The following is an 11,245-nucleotide window of genomic DNA, read 5'->3' on the forward strand; positions in this document are numbered from 1 at the left end:
CAGGTTGCCCAGAAAGGTGGTAAATGCCCTATTCCTGGTAATGCTCAAGGTCAGGTTGAATGGGGAGCTGCGCAACCTGGTCTAAGTTGAAGAAGTCACTACTTACTGCAAGGGGCTTGGACTCAATGATCCTTCCAATCCAAACCATTCTATGATTCTGTATTCCCAGGGAGACAAGATAGATCATGAGGAAGCCCTTTCAATGGGTTTCTTTTGCTCACCAGTGGCTCTTCTCTTGGGGCCACTTTGTGGAAGCAGAGAGAGTTAAAGTGCCCTGTTCACAATCCCCCTACTGCTAATACTGTCTTCTCTCTTTGTTATATATTGAGCTACAAATGTGGTCCCTGATTTTTCTGGACTAGTTTCGTTCAAATATTTCTTCCCATGCTGTGCCATGCTCTCTGCTTGCTTCATGCTGTTGTGCATATATCCCCCTTTTACTTCTTCTCTGGTTTTGGCCTCTACTTTGCAGAGGCATTTGGCAGATAGCACAGTGAGGAAGCTCCAACTTTGTCCTCTTTTATATCTCCAGGTAGAAATATGGATGAGCATGCAGTAGCTTCTTCTCTTCTGTGCCTTGATATTCTCTTCCCTTCCAATTGACAGGAAAAGTCTAGCTATAGCTTTCCGGATGCTGTACTGTCTCTTAAATCCTCCCAGAGATGCTGAGGCATTGGTCCACGCTGTAATCACTGAAGGATTACAACCAGTGTCATTCCATATTAGTAGGATTATTAAGTAAAATTGGCTTATAGGATCCAGCATGCTGGCAGCTTACCCCAGCTGAACAATAGCAGCACGTCCCTTCCGCACACCAGCCCCTGTGCTGCCTTTCTGCCAGACTTTCCATTGATTTTAGATTTCACTATTCACTTTTAAAGCACCCAGGGGTTTGGGGGTTTCCTACATCATTGATTTATTGCTTTCCTCAGAGCTAGGACAAGCTTCAAGATCTTCATCCATCAGCTTGTTGTCAGTGTCAGGATTTTGCACAGAGATTTCAGCAATGAAATGCTCTAGGGCCAGCACTGGTGCTGTTCAGTCAAAATCTGAAGGTTGTTTGCTCATGACAACTTGGTTCTGCTCGTCATAAATTGTCCTTAATTCAAAGCAGACAGAGGTGGCTGTTGCATCATATTCAACTCCCTGCTGTTGCTGGCACTGTGGTCATGTGTGGTGCAGGACAGGTTACAGAAAGATGCTGTCCAGCATCCTCCAAATTTTGTGGAAACCAGTTTTGTCCCTTATGTTGTCCCCAGGTGCCCAGCATGAGCAGAGTGCTGAGTAGCCTGGAGAGACCCTTTTTCTGAGCTTATTACTTCCATTTTTCAGACTTTCTGAAGGGAGAGGAAAAGCACCAGGCTTTCGCAGCTCTCCAGTCATCACATGAAAGAAGTCTTTGAAAGCTTCAATCAGAGGGGTGATGTTCCTATGGGAAGGCTGATAGAGGATGTGCGAGGTTTGGTACTGCAAGAGAATACTGTGCTATGGTGGGCACTCAGAAAAGTAGGTTAAAGTGCTGGTGCTCCATCTCAGGCTTATCTTTAATGAACTTCCTGTTCTCCCTTTTACATTACTGGGATGTGTAATTTGGTTTTCCTTATTAATGATGAAGTAATTGGTTACAGCGCAGAGTCTGTGTCCATTAGCACATCTACTCAAAGACTGCTTGTACTTTCTGATACATGCTCTACGCACAAGCAACGTGTTTGTTCCTTCTCTGAGTGTGTGCATTATCTAATACACCTCATCTCTTCATTTGAATTTTAAACAGAAAACTAATAAAGAAGATTATTGCACCATGACAATAACAATGCTAATTGATCACCGGCACAGCAATATCTTGGGGATGCTTCTGGAAGTTGCGTTGGTGAATTCTTCATTAAGTGCGTAAGAGCTTTTTATTGTAACAGAGTTCCTGCCTTGGAAAAAGACCCCCTTGACCTGGTCAAGATTTATACATTCATCCGCAGTATTAGCACATAATTTGGTAGGATTAAGTGTGTCCCATTTTTATTCTGACTTGCTAGTACCACAGCAACAACCTTTGCTCCCGGCTCCAGTTCAAGGCTAAATACTGTGCCCAAACCTGATCCGACCTGCGGTCCATAATCATTCCCATTTTGCCCACAGATGACCCAGGAAGGTTCATTGCCAGCAGCAGCCAGGCTAGAGAGTCAGAGGAAGGGCACAGAGAAAGTTTAGTTGATGCTAAACACAAGCAAAGATGCCAGAGCAAAACCAGTGAGCTGCTGGAAGCTGAGGATGAAATGTGTGAGAGCTGTAACTCTTGGTTATGAAAATCATTGAACAGAGTTAAAATTAAGACAAGACAAAAGAGCACTGAGATGATTCAGGTCTTGCCCAAAGAATTCAATTTACAACTGTACCTTTGAGAAGCTCTGGGTTAGTTTGTTCCATGTTTGTGTAAGCAGCTGGTGTGAGGATTACTGCAAGCACAAGACTCTGCCTGGCATTCTTCCAGAGGGCCTGCATGAGGTTAGAGCCGCATAAGTCTCCTCTGTTGTGCTGAGGAGCTCTGCTAAGCTGCCTGACACCGCTTGATCCTTCTGGATATAGAGAAGCTTTCCATCATCTGCAAAGAATTAGAGGTTATATGAACAGCATCAGGAAGAGTATCAATGTAAGTGAATTACTGCACTGATGTGTGTGTTGTGGAGCATATGTCTGGAGCAGTGTGCAGCTCTCCCTGTGGGTCAGGTACCACAGAGTAACTCATGCTGTACACCTGTATCCGAGTGGTGATCAGACACCCAGCAAGTGCCACTGGAGCTCTGAGATACCCAGAAGTCTCTGGTAGTGTTTTATACCCTCCCCTGCAGTGAGAGGTATGGCCAGCTGTTACGAATTGAGTATTGAACCCAAACAGAGCCCCAGCCGTCATTAAAACCTGCACTCGTGACAACTTCTAGACATGCTCTCAGACTCACCAGCTCCCAGCAGTGCAAACACATCACTCAGGACCAAGTAACCACACTGGTCCTCTGTGCAAGTGTACGTACTGCTCAGGCACAGTGGGGATGGGGGAGCATTGAGTGGCTCTGAGGCTGGACCAGAGGCTGTGGTCCCAGAGAGGGGCAGAGGTTGGAGAAGGGGCATAAGTGCACATCACACTCACAGCTTCCTGGGCCAGGGCTCTGCTGGGAGGCTTTCTGAGAAAGAACGTTGTCCATAGGATCAGTTTCTGCTCTGAGAAAAAACCTTGGTGTCCTTTTGGTGTGAATAGGGTGAAATGATGCATGTATCAGGCTAATCTCTTCTTCCAGCATTAGACTGCAGTCCAAGGGGCAAGGTCATTGCAAGACTTAACTTGTCTTAATGTCTTAAAGACTTCATGTTTTAACAATTCCCATCAGTCCATTGAAAAAAGTCCCAGGGAAGTCCTGAATTTCATCACAGAGCTAATTGTGGTGCTTTCCACTTTCCCTTGTCTGAATCAATCTTACCATTCCCACCTCTGCCCAGCTCTGGGGTGCTGCTTTTAGAGGGACTCCTTCTTTACTTTGCCTTATGCCAACTTTTGGCGTGTCTTGTGGACCTATGGAGTGCTGCTAGTGCTTTCCTGGGTGCTCTTGGAGGCCAGGGGGCCATCACTTGCCCAGCTAAGCACATGGTAGGGCTCCCAAAAACCTACAGTACATGTAGCTACAGCATGATTGCATCTTGCTGGCTCGCTGTGTTTCAAACAGTATGCAAAGGGTGAAACAAATAAATGAATAAATCATTGGCGTTGTAACACTGCAGACAACTGGAAACATAATATAAATACTAAAGGCTGGATCTATGCTTCCCAGCAGTGTTTGATGTGGGCTACAGCTACCCCAAGAGACTTCTGGTCCCTGAGGACCTGATTTACGCCAGTGCTGGAGATCAAAAGCCAGGATGTGGTGTTGCACAGCTATAATAACGGCTGTCCAAATTTCATTCAGCTCCAGGTCTGCTGAGACAATGCTAGAATGCAGCCATTGGCAGACCAGGAATTAAATGATTTGTGTTGGCTGGCTTAGGGAAGGGGTTCGCTGTTTTCATCACATGCCAGTACCGTTTCAGCCACGTATGGAGGAAAAGAAGAGGCTTTATAAGAGTTTATAAATTGGCTGGACACCAGAACTTAAGCCTTGCTAAGTTGTAGTATTTATCCTTACAAAACTCATCTTCCAGTTGCGGAAATAAATGGGGCTGGATTCCTGTCATGCAGACGGGGAATGCTGTAACCACTGGTGAGAGCTCCAGATACTCCGACCTGCAAAAAATCATTACATAAAGCCCCGAAGTGCCAGATGTGTTGTTAATAAGTTCCTTTATTTACTTCGTTGAGTTTGCTTATGACAACCATTAAGCACAGTCTGGGCACTGCCTCTTACCAGGGTAGAGTGTTTCTACCTGGACATCTGTTATTTGCTGGTTAACTAGACTAGGGGCAACCCCTAGCCCTAAGGACACCAAATTGTGGATGTCTCCTCTAGCACAAAGCAAACCTCCAAATCCATATGATGTTTCCACACTCAAGATCTCCAGCACAGTGTGCTATCAGAGAGCCTCTTTGCTGGGTGTCACAACTTGGGATAATGGCATGAGGTTTCTTCCACTTGAAAATTTTTATCCCTAGGTATTCCGGATTATGCCCTCAAGGAAACAGCATCTAAACTGTAGATCACTGAAAATTAGCCTATGGCTTCCACAAATATGAATTTAAATAGCTTATTATCTCAAAGCACTGTTAATGTTATTATTCCCACTTATTAGATGCATGCTCCATACTGAATATGCTTCAAATTCATTAGCTTCTATTTTATGTTGCATAGATTTGTAGTCTGCCCTTTCTAAAGAGAAGATGAAACCTGAGTGTAAAATCTACTGAACAGTTCCAGTGTAGCTTAATTAGTAACTTGCAAGGATTTTGCAAGCCTCTGAGATGGTTTGAAATGCTTGAGTCATTTTATTACAAGATTTGGAGTTAATATTCCAGATTAATAATACATATGAGCATTTATTAAACTCTAGGCAGCACTTACAAACAACAGCAACAAAAAGAGGCTTATCATGTCTGTAACAGCCTTAAGGAAGAAAAACTTGTGAGTGACTCATATTCTGCTCTCTTTTCCTTCATGTTCAGTTGAAGCTGAAGTTCTGGGAGAGGCTGAGCTCCCTGGGTGGAGGACAGGCTTCATTTTATAGACTGCTCTGTTGCTCCCAAGTTTTCTCCAGATGACAAGTAGATGACAATGTTGAATTTGGAGTGCTTTCTGTGGGATGTGGAGAAGGGTTCCTCTACTGGTAAGGGGGTTACTTCATAAATGTAATTTCCTATAACAGTGTTAAAGAGGGGCACAGATTTTTAGGCACCATTTTCTTTTGCTAAAGAAAATCTTAACCATGACATGTACAGGAGGGATGAGGATCAGGGGAGGCTGGTTCTTGATGGCTCTGCTAAGCCACAACAGCCCATAAGGCTGGTTTGGTACAGATCTCTGACCCCTCCAGTACTTGCTGGGGCACATGCAGTGGCTGATGTACAAATGAATGTGGGTTTTTATGTTAGTGCGTAAAGACTCAAGGGTCTCTGGTTTATAGACCACTTCTAGAAATACCTCCTTGACAGGCAGTAGTTCTCTATAAAAAGCAGAACAAACCTCCCTATAGGGAGATTTAAAACTTTCTTGACTGAGTTTTCTCCAGGAGATCAAACTTTCTCCAGATCCAAGTGAGAGGAATAGCACCAAAAATATAACAATGTGCCCATTTATGTTGGCAGAGATTCTTAACCAGGCACAGCTGGAGAGAGAGAGAAGGAAGCAAGTAATAAAGTTAAATAAAGAAGGAGACTTCTAGCTTGAAAGTGGAGCCTTAGGAAGGAAATTTTAAACTGGCACAGCAATATGACAGTGTGCAGGACCACTGGAGATGTCCAGCAGCAGCAGCAAATGTGCAAATGTGATGAATCCACGGGCTGTTCTCCAATGCCTCGGACACCTTCATTGAAAGTGCAGTGTGAAGCTGGCTGGGGAAGGGCAGGCTTTTCCTTAAAGACATCACAAGGCTTGCAATAGTGGTGAATGCTAATGTATTCAGAGAGCCAAATCCATCTCCGTGTGTAAAGGCTGCGTATAACTCATCGAATTAGAGCTCGTGAGATGCATCAACCTAGTGCTGGCTCTCTCCATGGGACTAAATTTCCTTTAAACTGCTTTCACGTGGTGTGCAAACTGGGAATGGGCACGTTAGTGCTGTTCACAGCGGGGCCTGCAGTGGAGCAGCAGCAGTGAGAATGACTCAGAATAATAAACCTTGTCTTCCCAGGTGAGCGCAAGTGAACAGCAAGCCAGCAATAAGGAATGCTGAGGGAACATCTCTTGCAGAGCAGTGAGGGAGCAGCCAGGGCTGGTTGAGGGGGGCTGTGTGCCAGGGAAGGGGTGGTCTCCTGTATATTCCCAGTGCTGTGCTACCAGAGGCTGTTTTTCCCCTGCAAGTGAGAAAGGAAGGAGCTGTTTGGAGGAAAGACTTCTGTTCTTTGCTAATTCATCATCTGGGGCTTGTATAGCACATCCTAAAGTCCCTGTCTGGGGGCTCTTCTGGGTCCCAGGGTGAGAAGTGTCGGTGGGAGAGCAGGGCACAGCGCCACTGCACGAGCTTCCACTTGTTTTGTTTGTGCTGTTTACATTCCTTCCAACCCTGTCTCTCCCCTGCTTCTTGCTCTGTCTCCAATGCAGCCCATCAGAAATGTCCTGGAGGGTTTTCACCAAATCATGGAGGGGGCTGGAACCTGCTGAGTTGGCCAAAACCTTCTCCTGAGGTTTAGGAGAAGCCAGTGGAGAAATTCAGCTGTATCTAGCATGCAGTGAATGTGGACTGGTGAACAACCATTTTGAGCTTTGTTTATTTAATTAGTATTGGTATCATGAAGGAAATGTAGATCCTGCTAAAGATGGTGCCAGGTTTCTTTTTTAAGTACATTTGGGTAAAGATCTCCCTTTTATCAAATTCATTACTCACTTTCTGGGCATTGTTGTTATCCTCTTGTTATGTTCAACTACAAGATCGGTGGACCTGACTGTGTTGGTTGACTTTCAGTTCTGCTGTCAAAATAAATGAGAAGTCAGGAAATTGCAGACCCAGTCCAAGTGCAATCTGCTCAGGGGGGTTGGTACTTGGGAAGTTCCCTCCATCTGTTTAGAGGCTCGCTCAGACCTTTGGCATGACCTGTTGATTTCAGTGTCTGCCCAAATATTTGCAACCAAGTACAATAACTGTGTTATCCAAGGCATAAAACTGCTGATCACTTATAGGCTCCTCTCTGGTTTATCTCTTGTCCAGCCATGACAAGCCCAGCAAGCAAATCTGGTTTAGCTCAAAGACAAGCCTATGTTGCATGAAGGACTTACCTCTGCTCCCAAGACGAAAATCCTCCTGCAGCCATCCAGATCAATCTAATTGTAAGCTATATACAATGGTGCTTTAAATAAACCTCATTTGCATACTGAGAAAAACTTCTCAGCTTACTGAATATGGAAATTATTTATCGCCTCAGTATCAAAATATCAGAGGTTGGCTGGTGCCTTTGGGAGAATCAATTGTGATACAGCAATATTTCTCACTTCCCCATGTATAATGTGATCTGCCAAATCCAATCCAGTTTTGCATCTGATGGTCCCCAGTAGGATGAAAGGTGAAGCTAATGTCATATAAACAATGCCAAGCATCATCCCCCATGAAATTTTATGTGGCAGTTGAAAGGTGCCAAATTATCCTAAGATAGCCTGGGGACTTCACAGTTCCTGCGACCTAGCAGTTTACAACAATGCAGAAATATTGCTGCTCACTTTGCTTTTGTTCTCTTTTTAATTGTGAACTCAGTACCAGTATTCCAGCCTTGTAGGTGAGAAAAATGAGTGGTTTCATGCTGCACCATCCACTATCCTCAGTAACAAAACGCTGTAGAGGGAGAACGTGGAGGCAGAAGCAAGCATTTGCTAAGTCCAAATCTTTCTCTCTTCACTCACTCTTGATCAGACAAAAGTCTCATCTGCTGCCATTATAGGGTAGTTTTCCCTAAATGTGGCCAAAATGAGAGTTTTGTCCAAGGACATATCATGAGCCAAATTGTCTTTTATTTTTTCACCATGCAAGAAATAGCCTGCTTTTTGCTCTTCCTCTTCCTTCCGAGATCCTGAAACAATCTCTATTACGTGGGCACATCACCACTAAGGGAACTCCTTGTTTTTCTTGTCATTATCTGTAAAATGAGTCTGATATATATATAGATATATACATGTAGGATGTTAAGGATGTGTATATTTATTGAAAATTGCCTGAGTAAGATGAACTACCATTGAGAATAGTAGAGCTTACAAAGTATTGCTAGTTCCCAGCCCAAGGAAAAGTCTAGATGTGTTTCTCTGTTTCTTTAAGTTTCTCTTGGGCAATATTGCTAATTGCTGCTCATCTTTCATATCTGAGATCTGGCTGTTTTATTGGGAAAACATCCCTTTGTGCTTATATCTGTGCTGGGGTTGCCCATTTAATTTCAGTGAAGGATGGTCATGTCAAAAGGGTGCAATGCAGAGATGCTCATTGCAGAGCAGTTGTGAGTGCTGGACTTTCTTTATTCCTTAACCATATCTATATCAGAGATCAGTGTTGTTTATCAGTCCACATTTGTCAGGTGCTGCATCTTCACATCACTGAGCACATATTTTAGTACATTGAAGAGTTTCCAGTCTGCCTATAATGAGACTAATTACCAGATGAACACTATGTGGTCTCCCTTATATGTCATGGGACCTGAAGATGGAAAAACTAGGACTCTGAACAACATGAACAAAGGTCTCGTTATGTTTAGAGTAAATTGGAGTAGGCACTGCATTAACATGGGACAAAAATAATCTTTCTTAGCTAATACACTTTATGTGTTTCTATAACAAAGGATGGCAGATTTTCTTAACATCTCAGTTACCTTCTTATGGGCTTGAGAGGAAGGCAGTTTTTCATTAAGTTGCTTTGCAGCCATGGTGGGAGTAAGGGATGCATTGCTTTGGGTGCAAAACAAGTGTAAAGATAAATCTTTTTTACAGACATGAGTAATGTCTGTAATGAGTAATGAGGTTAACGCTACGAGCCCTGAAGAGGGGGGTGAATCTGGTGAGCTTCTAAACCTGTGATGTGCTGGGTGCCAGTTCTTCACTGCCAGATTACTGGCATTTAACTTGGGAATTGCCAACAAGCTGATGGAGGAGTTTCCTGTGGGTTCGTTGTCTGGAAAATATTGTGAGTTTATCTTGAAAGCAGTTCTGTACTTTCAGTTCCTTTGCAAACTGCTCATTGACAATAGCCTTACATTTGTGCTTTCTTTGCTTAGTTTCATAATTAAGAAGCATTTTTATGGTCGTACACAGTTTGCAAAGGGATGGAAGGAGGACCAAGTGTTTGGTCACCTTACCTGTTATACCCAAGCTCCCTGTGGTGCTCATCATGGACATACCCATGGCACCATGGTCGGGCTCTGTGAGGACAGGCAGCAGGAGCAGAGTGTTACAAAAGCAGGAGTCCTCTCTGCTTCAGCTACAGCACAAGACTCATTTTCTAGCAGGGGCTAGGGAAGATTGCTTGGAACTGAGATGGCTGGCAGAAATAGGCTCCTGTCCGACCCCAGGAGCAGACTGTCCCTTGCATCCACAGGTCTGAATGTGAAGGACTGCGAACTAGGGGTGTGAAATGTTTCTACACACTCAAATATATGTTATTTTAAATCATTCTCCATCACTCTAGTGGTTGATCTCTGCACATGACTCCCATCTTGGACTTAAAGACCTGGTGAAAAGGGAAAGATTGCTATTCATAAACTCGGTAACCACCCTTATCTTACATGGCAGCAGGTGTCCTGTGCTTTGATAGCACCAAAAGGCCCCTCTGGCAGTGCTTTTGGAAGAAGTTTGGTTGGCTTTTCTTTGGTTTGGCAGTGGCCTGTTTGTTGCCTGCAGAGGAGGGAGGCAATGCCTGGCCCCTGTCCCCCCTGTGCACCATCGTGGTGCCAGCACATGAAAGGACATGGCTGAAGTCACAAAGCCTGTAAGGCCCAGAGGGTTCATCTTGTCAGGATTTATGCAGCTGTGAAAGTCTGTCCTCTGGCTATATAGCCATTAAACAATTTTCATTCATCATTGTTGGCTGGCCCCAGAGCCCTGTTAAATAACTTTTACCATTAGCTTTAATGGGCATGCAGTTTAGCTTGGTGCTGGAAGTGGGGCTGCAGGGAGGAGGATGGGGTCCCTGCCACAGCCATCACCTCTTGCTGCTGCTGCCCTGAATCTTCTCAGCCATGTGGGGTGGTTGTCAGTGACCATCTCTTCTCTGCACCAGCCTGTGCTCCTGTTGCCAGTCTGCTGCAAACAGCCCCCTTGCAGGGGACAGAAATCAGCTGTGTCTTGCTCTTGTGCAGGACTGGGAAATCCCAGAGGCACTTGGAGGCCTGATCCTTGCCCTCAGGTCCTTGGGGGGACCACCGGGCTTCAGCCTGCTTCCAGCAGGGCTCAGACATGCTTTGCCCAAGAGCTGCTGAGGATTAGTCAGGTCTGACCCAGCCCAGGGGTTTCACTGCAGGAGGGGTTCAGGGCAACCGATGAAATCTGGCAGTGTGCTGGGGACACGATGAGGGGGTCTGCAGAGGACTGGTCAGAGCAGCTGTAACCACCAAAGACTAAGCATTTTCTCCTGTTTTAGTTATGAAAATCAGACAGAAAATCCTAAAGGCAAGGTTAGCATCAGCCATTTATAAGGCATCTTCATCTAACAAAGCTTGGTTTCTGTTCAAATACCAGTATCTTGTATTTCCAATGTGAAATGGGAATAGCTGTGTTATATAAAATATAAGAAGAGAAAGGCGTATTATTGTTTTAACGCAACCTTTCTAAGCGAATTTGTATTCACACTGTATCTTAACAGAGAGATGCGGGAAGCAGACAGAAATTTATCTTCTCCAGAGAGTGATACATCAGTGCCTGGTTCACAGGAACATTTTTCAGACATCTCAAGAGCACCATGCACAAAAATACACATACCATGAATTTCCTGAGCAGACAAGGGCTAGCTGGAATGACGGCAATGGTAGGCAGAGCACAGACCAATAGCAGAAGCGTGGCAGGAGAAATCAGGATTATTCCACTGGAAATACAGTGAAAACAGCTAGGAAAAATTTGCCTGCTCATTAGGCAAATTATCTCTATTTCCT

At 44.5% G+C, this 11,245-nt stretch overlaps 1 long non-coding RNA gene across 2 annotated transcripts in view; it reads left to right on the forward strand.

Annotated features, from left to right (window-relative positions):
• Positions 1-7,436, forward strand: part of LOC136018246 (uncharacterized) — a 54,697-nt gene extending 47,261 nt beyond the window's left edge. The window contains exons 3-6 of one of the 2 annotated variants that reach the window (XR_010614312.1): positions 1,775-1,886; positions 2,436-2,644; positions 5,138-5,298; positions 7,336-7,436. This is a non-coding gene — a long non-coding RNA (uncharacterized LOC136018246). Of the gene's footprint in view, positions 1-1,774; positions 2,645-5,137; positions 5,299-7,335 lie in introns of both variants that reach the window. The other variant, XR_010614311.1, reaches the window with a different exon arrangement.
• The last annotated feature ends 3,809 nt before the right edge of the window (positions 7,437-11,245 follow it).

The sequence above is a fragment of the Lathamus discolor genome, chromosome 7, assembly GCF_037157495.1.
Source record: "Lathamus discolor isolate bLatDis1 chromosome 7, bLatDis1.hap1, whole genome shotgun sequence".
NCBI lineage: Eukaryota > Metazoa > Chordata > Aves > Psittaciformes > Psittacidae > Lathamus > Lathamus discolor.